Consider the following 17,389-nt stretch of genomic DNA (forward strand, 5'->3'; position numbering starts at 1 on the left):
TTAATAAACTGTCTTTATCTCAACTCACCGGCTTCACTTTCCCATTTCTCTCCCCCATCCCAGAGAGGGAGGGGGGAGGGTGAGCGAACGGCTGTGTGGTGTTTAGCTGCCAGCCGGGTTAAACCACAACACTGAAATCCAAAAAGATTACATCCACTGGCTTCCCTTGATCACCTAGATGGGTGATCACATCATAAAAGGAAATCAAAATTTTTAAGCAGGTCCTACCCCTTGTGAACCCATGTTGGCTGTGACCTATGACTGCATTGTCCCTCAGGTGTGTTTTAATAACTCCCAGAATAATCTTCTCCATAATTTTACCAGGCACTGCCATACGATGACCACTTTTACAGTCACTTCTCCATAATTTTACCAGGCACTAATGGTCATCAACAGCTCACTATCTTACAGAAAGGACAATGCAGTCACTCCTAACTGATTTTTATATCTACTTGAGACCAACAGCATATTAGCTATGTGTGATAATATGAACAACTTATAATAAAAAGTAAAAAAACAAACAAGCAAACAAAAAAACAAAAAACAAACAAACAAACAAAAAAAACCAAAAAAAAACATGACAATTTGATATTATGTTGTCTTCATTTATTTCAATAAACACACAGCTTACTATGATTGCAGCTGAAATGTCTGCAGCCAAAGAGACTAATTGCATTCTTGCTTGAGGTTTCTGGCCAATACTGCTTCTTCCCATTACCCTCCCAATAGTCAACCCAGATGTCCATCTGCAACTCATTATTTTGATTATATTCCCCCTTGCCCTTTAAACAGTAAAGGGCTAAAGATACAACAAAAAATAATACATTCAAAATAAGTTACACTTCTTTGCTTATAAGCTGAAAGGTAAAATTAGCTGCTTCATCCATCTATAGGATTAACATGGTTTCGTAGATTTGTTTGGGTTGGAAGGGACCTTAAAGATCATCTAATTCCTTAGTTACCTAATTCGTTAAAGATCCATCTAATTGTATTGAAATACAATGCTACTTATATGGTTTAGTTTTACAAAGATTTGCATAATTATTATATGGAGTTTTTATAGGATCAAAGATTGTCAGTATGTAATATGTTTTCTGCTTAAAGATTGCTTTGCAATGGATGTGGAAAGATACATTATTTGCATATTATAAGTAACAGCTTGTCCAGAGATCTGGCACCAGGATGCACATAGGCATTTCAGTCACAGCTGCTCTTTATCAAAGGTGGACTGCTCCATATATCTTTCAGAAGGGAAGTTTATGAGGTTCTTTATTAACTTCTCCAGTAGTGCAAGACCTTATCATGTAAATTATCCAGGAATGCTTCATTCTAGATACGCAGCATAATTCAGCCTGCGAATTATTCAGTGTGTGAGAAGGGTGTAAAAGATATAGGAGGAATAATCTAATTCTTGCCCTCTTAGTAGGTTTAATAATTACCTCAGTTGTAACCTTGACCCTTGCTATTTGTCAGTCCTTGAAAATGACTGTGACTGAGTAGTATCCCTCCCGCAATTAAAAATAACCTGCAGTTTAATCACATTTCTTGTTGTCAAGTGACAAACTCTCTCACAGTTTTTAATGTTCTACAAATCAAGTTAATAGAACTGATCTAAAATATTCCAGTAAATTAAATGCATTATGATTTATCATGCTCTCTAAACAAACTCAGATAATCTCACAATAATACAATATAAAAATGCAATTAAAATGTTTTTATATATGCACAGAAAATATTTTCAGAACATAAAATATATCTTTATGATATTGTATTACATTAATACAGATATACACAATGACAGTTTATTTTCCTATTTGTCAGATAATAAGGTAGGTGACACTGTCATGCATTTATCTTACACGGTTGAAATCCGTCAACTCAGATAAGTATACACATTATTTATGTGGGAGGGTAAGATCATAAATAAAGGACCACTAAACTGCCTGTAGGAGAACTGTTGTTTTTACATTTTTCATTCTCTCTCATGAAATGACATCACAGACGTTTGGCTTTTGTTTGCACTGACATAATATACTACAGTTCAATACATATAAGAGCTGGACTTGAAGATCCTTATGGGTCCCTTCCAACTCGGGATATTCTATGATTCTATGATATATGTGACCAGTGAATTGGAACCTATGTTTGAAAAAAGGGGAAAATAAGTGATGCAGGCAAGATGGGGAAGGCAGAAGTACATTGATAACATGGGATCACCACTGAGCATAATTTGACAATGACTATTAAATATTGTTTGTTTATTTTGCACAGGTACTGCATCATTATAAAATTACAAAAGAAAATCACGTTTTAAGAAAGATAGTTGAAAGGCAATTATCTCAGATAGTTGGCTTTCATTTGATAGAAATGAAACATTACTATCAAAACTATTAATGAGAATATATTATTTTCAATTAAATTTTAATTAATATAAGGCTTTTGCATCAGTAGTGTTCATCTCAATCAAGAAACAGCTCAATACAATCAATTTCTGTGAGGCTTATGACACATAGAAGGCACTTAGAACACAGTTAACCTGAGTTTCATCCTTCACTCAGCTTGAATTAGAGTGGGTATTTGAAAATGATTATTGTTTTCCTTCCTTTTTAATGAGAACATTTGAAACGTTTTTCTTGATCCAAAACATATCTGTCGCAAAACTTGAAAACTAAGTGGAACTGAAAAAATAAATCCCTTCCCACTCTTATTTAGGAATATTTTTGAAAAATTAGACTTAGAACTCTTAGACATATAAGGAGCTTGTATCTAGGGACAGTGGAAAAGGAATATTTTGTTTAAATTCAAATACCATGCTTCCATTACTGTTTTAAAGGTGAAGGTGTGATTTAAATACACAAACTTCACAGAATCACAGAACCATACAATCCCAGAATGGTTGAGGTTGGAAGGAACCTCTGGAGGTCATCTAGTCCAGCCCGTCTCTTTAAGCAGGGCCACCCAGAGCTGTTTTCCCAGGACCATGTCCAGGAAGCTCCTCTCTTGGTGGCTCTATGTAGCTCTAGTATGTCCATGTCTGGGCACAGCACTCCACGTGTGGCCTCAGCAGTGCTGAGTATAGGGAAGGATCACCTGCCTCAAACACTTTACCTGATGCACCCAAGACTTCTGTTAGCCTTAGTAGCAAGGACACATTACTGACTCATGTTCAACTTGGTGTCCATCAGGACTCCTAGGTCCTTTCTGCAAGGGGAGGGAGGGCAGAGAGAAGGATACTAGGGTGCTATTTGTTTGTATGCTTTGTTTTAGATGCAGTTGTGACCTCTTGCTGCACTGCAGAGGACTCCCAGGAGAGGATGTTTACTGGAAGGCCCTTGCCACTTCCCAGATAGCCTCTTCCCAATCCCAATCCCTGTTTTTTTTTTTTTTTTTTTTTTTTTTATTACTATTATTTTTAATATATTATCTTCACAGGATGACCTTGATGTGGATATATGCCACCAGCTGAAGACCCCGTGAATAAAGATTTGTGCATATCAACCTACCTTCACTTTCCTTGTGCAAAAATGTTACTTGTTAAAGTATAAAAGGAAAAATGACATTAACTTTTTTAGGAGAGAAGAACTCTCTCAATTCGATTGCTTTCAAAAAGGTTTGTGGAGCAGAAATAACAGAAATGGCTATTCTCTTATTTTGACAGTAACTTTTAGTTTTGTGTAAACGAGCACAGAAGACTTTTATTTAAATTTGTATTAAAGAAAACATGGTACTCAGGTTTCTAACTTTGACTTTCAGGAAAGTGAAATGATCAGTCAAGTGGATATTGCTCTGAGAATATATGTTTTGCACAATATGTTTGGAAAATCTTTTAGGTGAATAACATTTGCAGCTGTTTAAAATGAGTGAAGAAGTTTTACTAGATAAAATCTAACTAAAAATATTTGATACATTTCATGTTAATACAAGAGAGAATTATATCACTCTCAGTGTAGGTAATTATATGAAATCTTTTATCTCTACAGAGGTGTACAAAATCTAGACTATTTCTATCATAATATTTGCATTGTTTGTGCATTTTGTTCTTACCTAAAATACTGAATGTGGTTTTAAGCCATGGAATCCATTCACATCTCTATACAATGCTTTTTCTTGTTGATGAAGTGCAAAAGGTTGAAAGAAAATATATTTTTAGTATGTTTTTCTATAACATCGAGAATAGTCCACATTATAGAAAGTATTATTAAGTATTATTAAGAAAAAAAAAAAGCAAGAAAAGAAAGGTTGATCTTATATTAAGTTTTCAAAAAGGAAATATGTGGTCTATATTTTTTTCCTCAGCCAACACATTCCAGTAGGAATAGAAACTGCAGTGGCGTTTTCTTTTGTAAAAAAATAAATTAAAAAAAATCCTTCCATTTCCTTCCACTACCATTCCTTCCTTTCCTACCATTCCTTCATTTCCTACTATTTCTTTCCACTCTGTGAATCTAACCTATGAGTTCAAAGTCATTACTAGAAATGACATATGCCATATACGAAACATTCCTTTCTCTCTAAAAAATCCTTGGTGACATGTAATATTGTCTATATTAATATATATATATATTTATTTCTGATATAATCACTGCAGAATAGACATTAATTGGAGAGATTGTGAAAATTTTCTCTTGGTTTTGGAACATTCCACTGGAATAAAATCATCCTGACTGTGACAGTTATGATCATGTTTATACCACCTCTTGCTCTGCTATGGAGAAAAATGAAAGAGAAAGTATTTCACCTGAGGAGATAAATTCTAATTTAAAGACTCAAAGTACAGCCACTTATTCTTTCTTGGTGTAGCAGAATTCAAGTCTGAACTCTGCCCAGCAAAGCTGAGGATACTATCTGCTGAAGAAGGGAAGGAGGAAAGAGGTAAAAATGAGATGGCAATATTTTGCTGAACATTTAAATTGAAATTTTATTTATCAAAGTAGAAACTTTTGTTGTGTTAAACAAATTTACTGCAGGAAGGCAAAACCTCACATGAAAGTGATGGAGTCCAACCAATTGTCATGTCAATAGATTTCTTAATTGAACCAGCAGTGACCCCAGGTGCCTATTGACTATTAAGTGTTGATTATAAGGGTAAAATATTGTCTATTTCTTGCTGATGTCTAAAAGAACATACAGAAATACTGATACACTATTGCAAGTATCTAGGGCAATTTTTGCATTTTAAGTCCCTATTGAATTGAAATTATTGCTTCGCCAAAATGTATTCTCATTGTTCGTGTTTTACAAATAGTAAGTATATCGTGTCCTCTGGACAAAGATATTTCACTATTAATGTATTCAGTGCTTAGTGGTGAAAAGCACTGACGCTACGTACTTATATGACCTAGTTTGCTTTTATGGTGCTACTTATATACATCTCAGAAAAATTTTATCATATCAGATTGCTTTGCTAACTTCAGAGGGCTAAGTATAATCAAGGTGGCTGCAGATACAAAGCCCACAACAGATAAAAAAAATGTATCTGAAGCCTGAGTTAACCATTTTTTGTGATGAGTTTTGACAGAGAAACAAAGAGGTAAGGGTTATCAGTTCTTCTCCCAAAGACATGTTACTTGGTTGGGCTGAAGTTTTTCTCACCCTGCAGTTTAGATGACAAACAAAGATTAATTAGCCATGAGATTTGTTTTAAACAAGCAAATATGAGCAGTCATTTCGTGTAGCCGTTGCTGAACAGAACAGTACAAACAAAATATCTCAGAATATAGATTTAGTTTTTTAACACTTTAGCATTTGTGTCATCATAGTTAAACTGTTATTAGTACCTAGGATAACAGATATGTCTGCAGAGGTTTTAAACAGAAAATATGCCATTAGCAGGTTGACCTGTAACAGATGTGATTACTGCTAAGCTAAAAATATGACCAGTCCATAAATATACTTTTCTTGATATAAAAAATTCAGAAAAGTAAAATAAATATAGCTTACATAAATGCCAGACAAACTGAATGTATCTGTACACATAAAGTTACTTGATGACTTTCTAAAGGAATCGATGCTAATACAGTGCTGGCTGGAAATGGGTAAAGAAATTGCAAAAAAACCAAAGCTGTTGCTGTGTGTAGATAACAATCTATGAATGTTTTGCTGCTGTGATGAGCACAGTTTATAAAAAAAAAAAATGTGATTGGTTTGGTTCAGGTAAGGAATGAGCTATAATGGTGCTATTCATTAATATTTTCATAGAATCATAGAATGGTTTGGATTGGAAGGGATCTTAAAGATCATCTAATTCCAACACCCCTGCTATGGGCAGGAACACCTCCCACTAGACCAGGTTGCTCAAACACCCATCCAGCCTGACCCTGAACACTCCCTGGGATGGCGCATCCACATCTTCTCTGGGCAATGTGTTCCAGTGCCACACCTCTCTCTGAGTGAAGAATTTCTTCCTTATATCTAAATTTAATATACCCTCTATTAGTTTAAAGCCATTACTCCTTGTCCTATCACTATACTCCCTGATAAAGAATCCCTCCCCAACATTCTTGTAGGCCCCCTTTATGTACTGTAAGGCTGCTATAAGCTCTCCCTGGAGCTTTCTCTTCTCCAGGCTGAACAACCCCAACTTCCTCAGCATGTCTTCATAGCAGAGGTGCTCTAGCCCTCTGATCATCTTTGTGGTCCTCCTCTGGACTCACTCCAAATGTCCATGTCCTTCTTATATCAGGGTCCCCAGAGCTGAATGCAGTACCCCAGGTAGGCTCTCACAAGGCTGGAGTAGAGGGGCAGAATCTTCTCTCTCGCCCTGCTGGCCATGCTTCTTTTGATGCAGCCCAGGATACAGTTGTCTTTCTGGACTGCAAGCACATATTGCCAGCTCATGTCAAGTTTTCATCAACCAACACCTCTAAGAAGTCCTTTTCCTTCTGTTGCTCTCAATCCATTCCCAGCCTGTATTTGTGTTTGGTATTTCACAAATACTTCTGGATCCAGGTAAAGGACTTTGCAATTGGCCTTACTGAACTTCATGAAATTCACTCATGAAGTTTATGAGTTGACCTCTCAAGCCTGTCCAGGTCCCTCTGAATGGCATCCCTTCCCTCCAGCATGTTGACTATACCACACAGCTTGGTGCCATTGGCAAACTTGCTGAGAGTGCACTCAATTCCACTGTCCATGTCACTGACAAAGATTTTAAATAGTGCTGTTTCCAATACCAATCCCCAAGGAGCACTGCTTGTCACTGGTCTCCACCTGGACATCAAGCTGTTGACTGCAACTCTTTGAGTGTGACCAAAGTTTGAGTACAACAGTTTTGCTCTGTTGTAATATGGAACTCTACTGGAATTGCCTAAATAATCAGCAATAATAATTCAAGCAGAACATGCAGAACTCAGCACTCCTTATGTCTTCAATAGTAGTGAAGAAATATGCAAATATTAGAGCAAGTTAAAGCTGTTTACAAGTGGAAAATAGCTTTCATTTAGGGTCTGTTTTTGGAACTTCTGGGAAAGATTGCTCCTCAGAATTGGTTCTCAAGACTATTTGCTTTTCTCTAACATGGTTAAACAGCATATTATTTTTTTTTTAGTTTTATTTTGTTTTCCAGTAGCTAGTAGGTAACTCAAAGCATAAGAGCAGAGGAAATTTAATAATGATTATTTTTTTTAATTATTAAAAAGTCACAAATAAGAGTAATGGTGTCATGATCTAAATGGTTCCCTTACCTGGAGGTGAAAAGAGATCACAATAAAGAGTTTGTAGGATTCTGTAATACACAAGGGAATGAAGGTATTATTTTTAAAATTTCTGTTTGTTGCAGATTACCACAAGTCACCACTGGCAAATATACCACAATTAAAAAGGCAAACATCTATACAGACAACAAACTATTACCAGGAATGAAATATATATATTTAGTAGATATTGAGGGAATAGCACTAATTACATACACCAACAAATATAGATTACTATTATAGGCTCAACAAAGTTATCAATACTATGATAGCAAATATACTTATTACAGGATGCAAGCCTATCAATACTATAGTAAAGATTATAATTATGACAGATTATACTTATCAATACTATACTTATCAAGAGCAGATTATGTTCATGCATATTTAATAACATATATGCATATATGTATGTTTATATGTATATATATATAGTGTACCAGTACCAAGTGAAATAAACTGATCTGAGAAATGTGGGGGCAGGAGTCAAGCTATCTTCAAATAGCTCTAGTTAATAAAACCAGCATCAAAAAGGTCTAATTAAGGAAAATGATCTCAGAAGAAACTGCCCCTCAGAAGTGGACTCAGGAGTGGGACCAAATAACAAAGTCCCACTTTAAAGATGATCTGTGTCATGGAGTTCAGAGGCAGCTAGGCATTTCCGGCAAAGATTCAATTTGTTTAAGAAATCCTGTAGGAAAGTAAAGTTCATGAAATACAGGAAGTTCTCCAAGAGAGAGATGACTCAATATCGGGTAGACAAGAAGTCCTTTTTATGTCACAGAGACATAAGAGAGTGTAGGACACCGCATCTTAGAGCAGCCAATAGATGCTGCTAATTTCTGTGTGTCAACTAAGACAACCAATAAACACTGATATTTCCTGTTCTCTTGTACAAAATTTTGTATTCCTACACTATCTTCTCATTATCAGATGATAGGTTTATATTACAATGCCTTGTTTTTGTCCTTATCAATGGTATCTTTAGGATGTCTCCTGTTCTTAGGTTCTCGGCTGCATTTCAAAGAGGCCAACTGTGTCTGTCAAGGATGCTCCTGCTTCCCAGGCCTTGGTCCCAGGACAGTACTTCTCTGAACGGCAGACATATATTTTTTTTTCGGTATGTTTCCCATTAAGAGCCAGGTCACCATTATGGCTGCTACCATTAATTGGTCTATCTGAAAATAAGAACAAATGTTCCAGCTTCTCTGCTCAATTTATTCTAGATGATACTCTCTACGATAATTTTTATTTCTTTCAAAGACAGAGTCAAAATATAAAGTTTATGTGAAAAAAACAAGAAGCCCATGCTGTACATGATGCTGTACAAAAAAGTGCTAGTCAGCTACTAAACAATTTGAGATATACTTTTCATCTCTTCTGTCCACATCCTGTTACAGTTATCAACTATGGGTCTTCAAAAATATTGGCAGCCTTCTCATATTTCTATGAAAAATAATAAGAGTAGACATGTTCTGAGTTATTCTGTTATGTAGTGGTGCTTCTTGCAGTAGAGTAGAAAAGCATTTAAATGCTTAAAACAATTCCCATTTCCCCCCAACTGTCTGCCACACTTTTTTTCTTTCTCTCCTCCATCTCCTTCAGTAAAATCCCACATTGTCATTCATTGCCTATTTAGCTAGAAGTTATAGAAATGTTTTAGACATGGGTGAAAGATGACCAGGAGCAAACCTCCCCGTCTTGTTTTACATCCTTTCATGACTATCAGTCATTATGAATGGTGCTAGATGAACTTATTTGGAAATGTAGACACAATTGTGCTGAGTTCATATAATTTTCAATTGCTGTGAAAATCTTCGTCATGATAATGGGTTTATGACTTTTCACATTCTTTGCAATAACTGTCAAAAGTGTTATATAGTCCCTGAAAGATAGTAGTAAACAGATTTATTTTTGATTTTGTTAGATTTTTGAAATTTGATTTGTGAGGGACAATTTTTCATGATTACAGTTTTAGTAATCTGTAAGCAAAGAGAGCAACAAACAAGAAACAAACCACAGAATATTGAAAAGGTTAACATCATACTTGCAGGCTGCGGATGCTCTAGTCTCCCTGGAATTTTGAAATTTAAGGCTAAATTTTCATGACTAAGGCTAAATTCCCGTGAATGCTCTATCTGTGTCTAACATACCTGGTCTGAATGAAATAAGATTATTCTTTTTTTGGTGCTCTTTTTATTTGCTTTCTTTCCCATGCATAGGGCACTTTGAGAAGCAATGGTTGAGAAGCAACTTCTTTGAGAAGACTATAAATTCATACTCTGGTTATAGAGACATTCAGCAGAGCCAGAGGGAATTTAATGAATTCCTTTATGCCTTTTGCATTGAACATATACTCATGTATGAGTGATAATCTCAATTTGCCAGGGCTGCAATGCAGAAAATTGTGTGGCTCCATTACTGTAAAAGATATTTATGCCTCCCGTGAACTGTTAGGATATGACTGAGTATAGTCCACTATCGAAGGAAAACGGAATATTTATATTAATTCTGCTGGAGCCATGAAGTACTTGTTTGGAAAATCAAATCAAAAATGTTTCTTGTCTTTTTTTTTTTTTCCCCTTTTTTTAATAGTTCAAGATTTTTCTCTGTTCTATTGCAAGACCTAGGGATATATTCAGAAGTTTTCTAGATTTGTAAGTGGCTAGGTATATCATTATTGAAGTAATGGTCTACTAAGTTGATATTTTTCAAATGTTTTGGTGCTTCTGATGTATTTTGTAAAAGGCTAATGCTGTCTGCAAAGTTGTCAGCTACCAATCTTCATAGAATCATAGAATGGTTTGGGTTGGAAGGGACCTTAAAGATCATCTAGTTCCAACCCTCCTGCCATAGGCAGGGATGCCACCCACTAGATCAGGTTTGCCAGGGTCCATCCAGCCTGGTCTTGAACACCTCCAGGGATGGGGCATCCACAACTTCTCTCAGCAACCTGTTCCAGTGCCTCACCACCCTCTGAGTAAAGAACTTCTTCCTAACATCCTATCTAAATATCCACTCTTTCAGTTTAAAACCATTCCCCCTTGTCCTATCATTATCTACATGAGAAAACACTCATGTAATTCAAGGAGCTGGGTAGTTTTGCTTATGTAAATCAGCTTCCTTACATGTTCAGATGACTGTTTACTAAAGGTGAATCATTCAAAAGCACTGCTATGTCTTTTATGCTTTTCTCAAGCCCAACTGATGTCTTGGAAAGAGGGTGTAGTTAGGATTAAAGTAAGCCCTATTCTTATCCATTAAAAATTCAAATAAGTTAGATTCATAATGATGTGGAAAGTGGTCCTTGATACACCAACTACTTTAATGTTTGTAAAGGAGCTCTATTTCAAAGAGTTTAAAAAAAAAAAAAAGTTAGGTCATTTAATACAGTTATGCTGAAACTGTATTTTTAATTACTCTTATGCATCACCAGTCTTACTGAAAAACACAAATTAGAAGTTAATTCAATTTGGTTGAGGTGGCCTCTAGTTTTAGAACAAACAAAAGAAAAAAAAAAAAACTACACAACTGTACACAATGAAAGACTGCCATATTGACAAAAGTTTACACCACTACATTAAGTCAAATTAACTGATTTTGTAGGTCACATCCTTTGTTCACCGTGGTAGAATGAATTCTCTGTATCTGTTCTGAATTAGTTTTGGGTAGCAACACAAATTGAAATGCAAGTTATAAATCTTTATCACTGACCACAAAGATTATTGTTTGGTTTCATTTTGGTCACATTTATGATGATGATTTAGTTAGAGAATGGAATGCTTTGATGAAGGTTACCTAGGGAGAACTACATGCACTTCTACTTCAGTGTACATTAAATGTTTCATATCTTTATAATTTTACATAGTTATAACATTTAACATAACTTCCAAAATTATGAGAATAATAATAAAAAAATAAATGATATTTCTAAGTCTTATAAATGAATATACCAGTCCCTTTTGCATGAAATCTCTCTGGAAACTCACAATTACTTCTCATATGGTTTAACAGGTATCTCATTCAAGAGTTGTGGGAACTAACAGTCAAAATATACAGTTGTTACTTAGATTTTGTCAATTTCAAATTAATTGTGTTGGAAAAAAAATAAATAAAAATCCAGTTATTAACTACTAATATCCACGGATTTATTTTAGACTGACATTACAAATTTTATTTATTTATTTTTTTTTTTTGGGGGGTGTCTTTCCTTAGAATTACTGATTTGTGGGGGACACAAAGCAGGGAAGACATTCACAAAAGATAATGTAATCTGGGAATGCTAGGCTTCTTCCACAACCAGGGAAATAATCCTTCCAAGAAAAGACAGACTACTTAAAGCAAATTTCTGGTTTGAATGATCATTGTGGTTTCACCCTAGCAGGCAGTGAGACCCATAGAGCTGCTTGCTCCCATACCACCTGGAAAGGAGGGGTGGTAAAGAAAACAGGAAAGGTAAAAGTTAAAAATTTTATGCTTGAGATAAAGACAGCTTACTACACAAAGTCAAAGCTGTGCATATAAACAAAGCGAGATAAGGAATTTGTTCACTATTTCCCATTGACAGACAGACGTTCAACCAGTTCCAGGATGGCAGGATTCATCATGCATAATGTTTATTTGGGAAGACAAAAGCTTTCACTCCAAACATACCCCCCTTCCTCCTTTCCCCCAGTTTTTATTGATGAGGATGATGTTAAATGGTATGGGATGATCCCCTTGGTTGTTTGGGGGTCAGCTGTCCTGGCTGTGTCCCCTTCAAACTGCTTGTGCACCCCCAGCCTCCTTGCTGGCAGGGCAGCATGAGAAACAGAAAGGATCTTGACTGCTAAGCAACAGCTAGAACATGGGTATATTATCAACTCTGCTTTCATTACAAATTCAAAACTTAGCACCATATGAGACTATATGGAGAAAATTAACTCTATCCCAGCCAAAATGAGGACAATTATACTTCAGAACTCTTCACTGCTTGTATCAGGAATCCAGCTAAATTAATTTCACTAGGTTCAGTCACTGATGTCTCATATGTTGTTTATCAGCTCATTGATGATGTTTATTTTCTCACTCAGATGTGATGAAGAATCTTGTTTCCATTGTACATCAAAAGTAAATAATAGCATGTGTCTTTTCATGGGACCAAAAGTAAAAATAAAAATGCATAAAATAAACACTATCACAATAAAAAGAAGCACTACATTAATTTAAAACCTTTTGGAAAAGAGATCAAAACTTGGGCTTGGCTCTCAGAGTCCAATACTCTGACCATGTTCTTTTAGATATTCCGCATATATACACATTGAAGGTGTAATGTTTAATATCAACTTTATAGGAAGATATTTGATGTTAAACAGGATTTTCACTTGGAAAAGTATTACACTAATGTACTGAAATCACTATACAAACAATGGAAAAATTGTAATATAAACTTAGATTACAATATGAGTGTGATTCCCATCACCAGTCTCTATATGCTTACCATGATGAAGCTGGACATCCCCAATTGCAAGGACAGAATCTGTGGGTTGAGGCCAGCTCAAGCCCATTGCTCTCTTCAAAATTGTTTCACTGGTCATAAAGTTTTTATACTCTGTTGGGCTAAGCCACATACTCAGTTCCCCCACACTGGTCTGGCGAACGCAGGGAGCCATTCACACACTTAACGAACATGGGAGAAACATTTACACCACCAGTTGATCTACTCATCTATTGATGGCTGTTATTCTATAACCAATGACATATCTATAACCACTCTCTAGTCCCCTTTGTGTTGAGATAAAGCCATTTCTTTGCAACAGCTGTGGTCATTTGCTTGGGCTTGTATGTGGCTAAGAGCTGTGGTCTGTGTTCCCACTATTATCCTTTTCCTCTACCACGCGGCATGCAGTGAAAGTGAGTCTGTAACAAGCTTATGGCTCTTCTGAGATATGGAATAGTCTCCCTAACCTTCACTGACTAGCCCCAGTACCTGGTTCTGTTCTGATTTGCTTCAGTAATTGGACAAAAGGAGAGTACCACCAGCAAGGGGAGTGAAAGAACTAAGTGGCTCACTCCTGAAGTTTTTACTGCTCCATGGCTCCCTGAGCCTGATAGTCCCGTCATGTTGTACCAGTTTGGGACTGAGGTGCAAGGGGACAGAAGCAAGGGAATGGCAATGCTGCAATGCTGACCTGAAATAGCAGTAGTAGTGCAGAAAGGGTTATAACTGATAAGAAATGTGGAGAGAAATTTATCTGACCTTGTTTCTTTCTTTCTTTCTCGAGACAGTCAGAATAGGTAAGAGGAGTTGTACACCCTCTATTTTGTATATCCCTCCCAAACAAGAACATATTCTGGAGTATGTGTTAACTAGTATTTGAAGTTTCATCAACCTCCTTTTTGGTTTATAGATTTTTTTAAAAAGCAGTATAACATTTGAAAATACATCATGAGTGTCATAAATGTACAGAATGTTTAAGCTACAAAAATGTAGTAAACATGAAATTGAGCTTTAAGAAGTTTGCATAGTTTCAGTGCCATCTAAAAGAAGTAACTGTAGGACAAATTGGAATAAAAAAGAGCCTTTGATTTTTCAACCTTTTCTTTGATGTGTCATTGTTGGTTAATAGCAACTGGATTTATTCTGTACAGTGCTCCTTATTGTCTCTCAGGTACTCAAATCTTTAATTGTTTCAATTAAATTTCTAAGTGGCCATTTAAAAATTGTTTCCAGGACTCACCCATATCTGAAGATGATTGTCTTGCATGCCTCTGATGCCATAGTTCTTTTCTTTGAACTGTCCTCCCCCCCTCTCCCCCAGCCACGAAATCAAGCTATTTTTATTTTATTTATAGACAATGGTAAAAGGATTAAAATAAAAATGTTAAGAATTGCCCTCTCAATTTGTACACTCTTCATTCTACAGAATCATGCCTTGATGCCTTTTTTTTTTGGAAAAGATATTCTTCTATGAACCATCTTTGTTCAAAGCAAGTGTTCTAGAATGCTGAAAAGTTTTTTTAATAGTGCTGAGACTGCCATTTCCTAAGTAGTCAGCAAAATGATGTAAATTAGTATCTCTGTGCAGCAGATTCTCTGAAATGTCCTAAGTAAATTAATCCCATTGAAACTTTCAGTCTTGATCAACCATATAAATCAATTGATATTATTTATCAATCTATATTTTAGGGTATGTCTATTCTACAGTTAGTGTACTTCTGCCAATTTAATTAAAATACAAATTTCAAGAGCATTAAATTCTTCTATGGATGTCTCTTCCTTTCCCTTCGCTCAAAGTGATGAAACTAAAGTCACGTGTCTTTTGAATGAGAAGGAGATATTAAGTATATTTTATATTCACTTATTTAATTGCTTATTTTTCTTTAGAATAGAAAACCTGTAGTTTTAAGTTCTGAACTTTGAATCATATTATGACTTTTATGACTAACCATTTTGCTATCATTTTCAATTAGAAAGTGCTTCTAAGCAGTGTTCTTTCTTTCATCAATTTTGCTCCCAAGGTATATCAAGGCAGTATTAGAATTCTTACTTCACGTTGACAAATTATTGTTCTACTCTTCCTTCTTCAACTCATTTCTTTGTGTCTATTTTTTTTTTTCTTATCAAAAAGAAAGTAACATTCAAACCATTATGAGATTAGAGAAATGTGGAGTAGAATGGCACAATTAAAAATTGCATCAGGGAAGTATTTAGAAGGAAAGAAATTTGCGGCAATTGAAATATAAATCTGAAGTACAGACAATAAAAAGACAGATAGTCAATCAAATATTGCTTTTATTATGTTAACCTTGAAATGTAGGCTTTCATTATAAAATAATACATTTAGCATAGAGTGACTGGTCTGAAAGTAAGCTGACTACATTACTTAAAACATTTCAGTGAGCCTTTTTTTTCTCCTTTTTTTTTTCTTTTTTTTCCATTTATTTTTTCCAAAAAAATGAACCTGTCTTAAACATATTTCTCACTTGTGGCAGGAGATTTTCTTTGGATCCATACATAGATCTGAAAAATATAATGAATTGGAAGAGTGAGTGAAGATATGAATTATTTTTCTTATGGAAATAATGAACAGAACTGAGTACAAACAGAGATAGAACAGAGAGGGAGCAAAAAGAAAAGAACAATACCATCACTATTTTGCTGGGGTATATGATATTGGATAGATAATTCTAGAAATCTGTTGCCTCATATTATATTTGGAAATAGTCTTATTTCTATGAAATAAGTAACATTATTTTGTGTTTAAACAATTTTATTTATATATATATATTTACTTTTTCTCTCCCTTTGTCCTTTAATTTCACTAGCGCTCCATGAAATGGTCAGTATAATTTAAGCATTGCTGCTTTTCCAAAACAGGTTGCTGATTTTTGTATATATTTTCAGAAACTAAATAAGCTTTATGAGCAGAAACAAAATGTGGCTGAGACTAAGCCCAGTAAAATACTTTTCAAGTCTGTCACCAATATAAAGGAATAATTTGGATGAATAAATGCATATGTAACATTCCTCAAAATATTACTCATTATTTCAGACTCTCAATGCACTAGATTAGTCTTTTTAATTTTTTCTCTATTTCGTCCTTAGCTGTTTGCAAAACTAATCAGTTATCTTAGATCAGTGTGTTCTCAGGAATAAAGAACATTTTTCTCCATTCTTCATCTGTGTTTTCTATATATTCTATATAACAGAAGGATGGAGAAAATTCCTCCATTTCAGAAGCATATCATATTTTAATAATCACATAGCCACCTAAAAAGGTTACACATGAGGAAAAAGCCATCAAAGTTACCTCAGCAGTTTCCACTGCTGTTGTGGAGACATTTCCTCCACAAAGATGTTTCATGGATTGTTCATGTACTGCTGTCCCTGTGGTTTTTGTCCTCTCACTCTCCTAGTTCTTCTTTTCTGGCCCAAGCCAGTGTGCCTTTTGCTAAATTCCAGATAGTATTTCATATAATTCAAGTTGTTCATATAGAAAACTGGGGGAATAATGCTCCTAAGAATCCATGGTTTTCTTTATCTGATCAAGCACAGATAATTTTAAGTTTGATTGAAATTTAAGGTGAAAGCAGTAGTAACAAGAAACTAAGAATCAGTTTTCAGGAGTAAGTGTAGAATTTTGCCCAGCTAATAATTTATATAACCAGTTATATTTTGTGACAACCCTATAGAAATGAATTCTAGGCAGAGATCTTTAGTTAATCTAATTCAATTGAAACAAAGCATTTTATCTATGTAAGACTAATACCATTTGACGAAAATAAGTTATCTAGTTCTGATAACTCATACATACATTAATGATAAATTTAGGATGCACTGGCTATAAGAGCTTTTAAAACTGAATAGAATCAAATAAACTCATTTTATTCCAAAACTTTCCTGTAATTGTTCAGGTTAGAACATTGAATGAAATCTCTTCCCTTCCCTGTCTATGTATTATTCATGAAGGCCTAAACCTGGCCCTCTGTGACCATGAAGACTACTTTTTTAAAATCCTAATGTAATCCTACCCTTATGTGCTGAATTATGGAGCCATCAGATCAGCACCCATGGAGTGAGGAATTTCGGATGATTAGAATTCTTAATGATTAGCTCCACAGTATAAGTTCTACATCGCCTCATTTGTATGGAAAAATTCCCCTGATTCTCAGCAGATGCCCTACTGTTGTATTTTAATGAACTGAATTTTAACTCC

At 35.1% G+C, this 17,389-nt stretch overlaps 1 protein-coding gene and 1 long non-coding RNA gene across 6 annotated transcripts in view; one reads left to right on the plus strand and one right to left on the minus strand.

Annotated features, from left to right (window-relative positions):
• Nucleotides 1–17,389, plus strand: part of LOC308193528 (uncharacterized protein) — a 351,138-nt gene that overhangs the window by 125,314 nt on the left and 208,435 nt on the right. The gene's annotated exons all lie outside the window — the stretch shown is intronic.
• The window catches only part of LOC308193561, a 97,050-nt gene continuing 95,118 nt past the window's right edge, over nucleotides 15,458–17,389 (minus strand). For all 5 annotated transcript variants that reach the window (XR_013949742.1, XR_013949743.1, XR_013949744.1 and 2 more), the window contains one exon: nucleotides 15,458–15,693. This is a non-coding gene — a long non-coding RNA (uncharacterized lncRNA). The remainder of the gene's footprint in view (nucleotides 15,694–17,389) is intronic.

The sequence above is a fragment of the Anser brachyrhynchus genome, assembly GCF_964034855.1.
Source record: "Anser brachyrhynchus genome assembly, chromosome: 1".
NCBI classification, from domain to species: Eukaryota; Metazoa; Chordata; class Aves; order Anseriformes; family Anatidae; genus Anser; species Anser brachyrhynchus.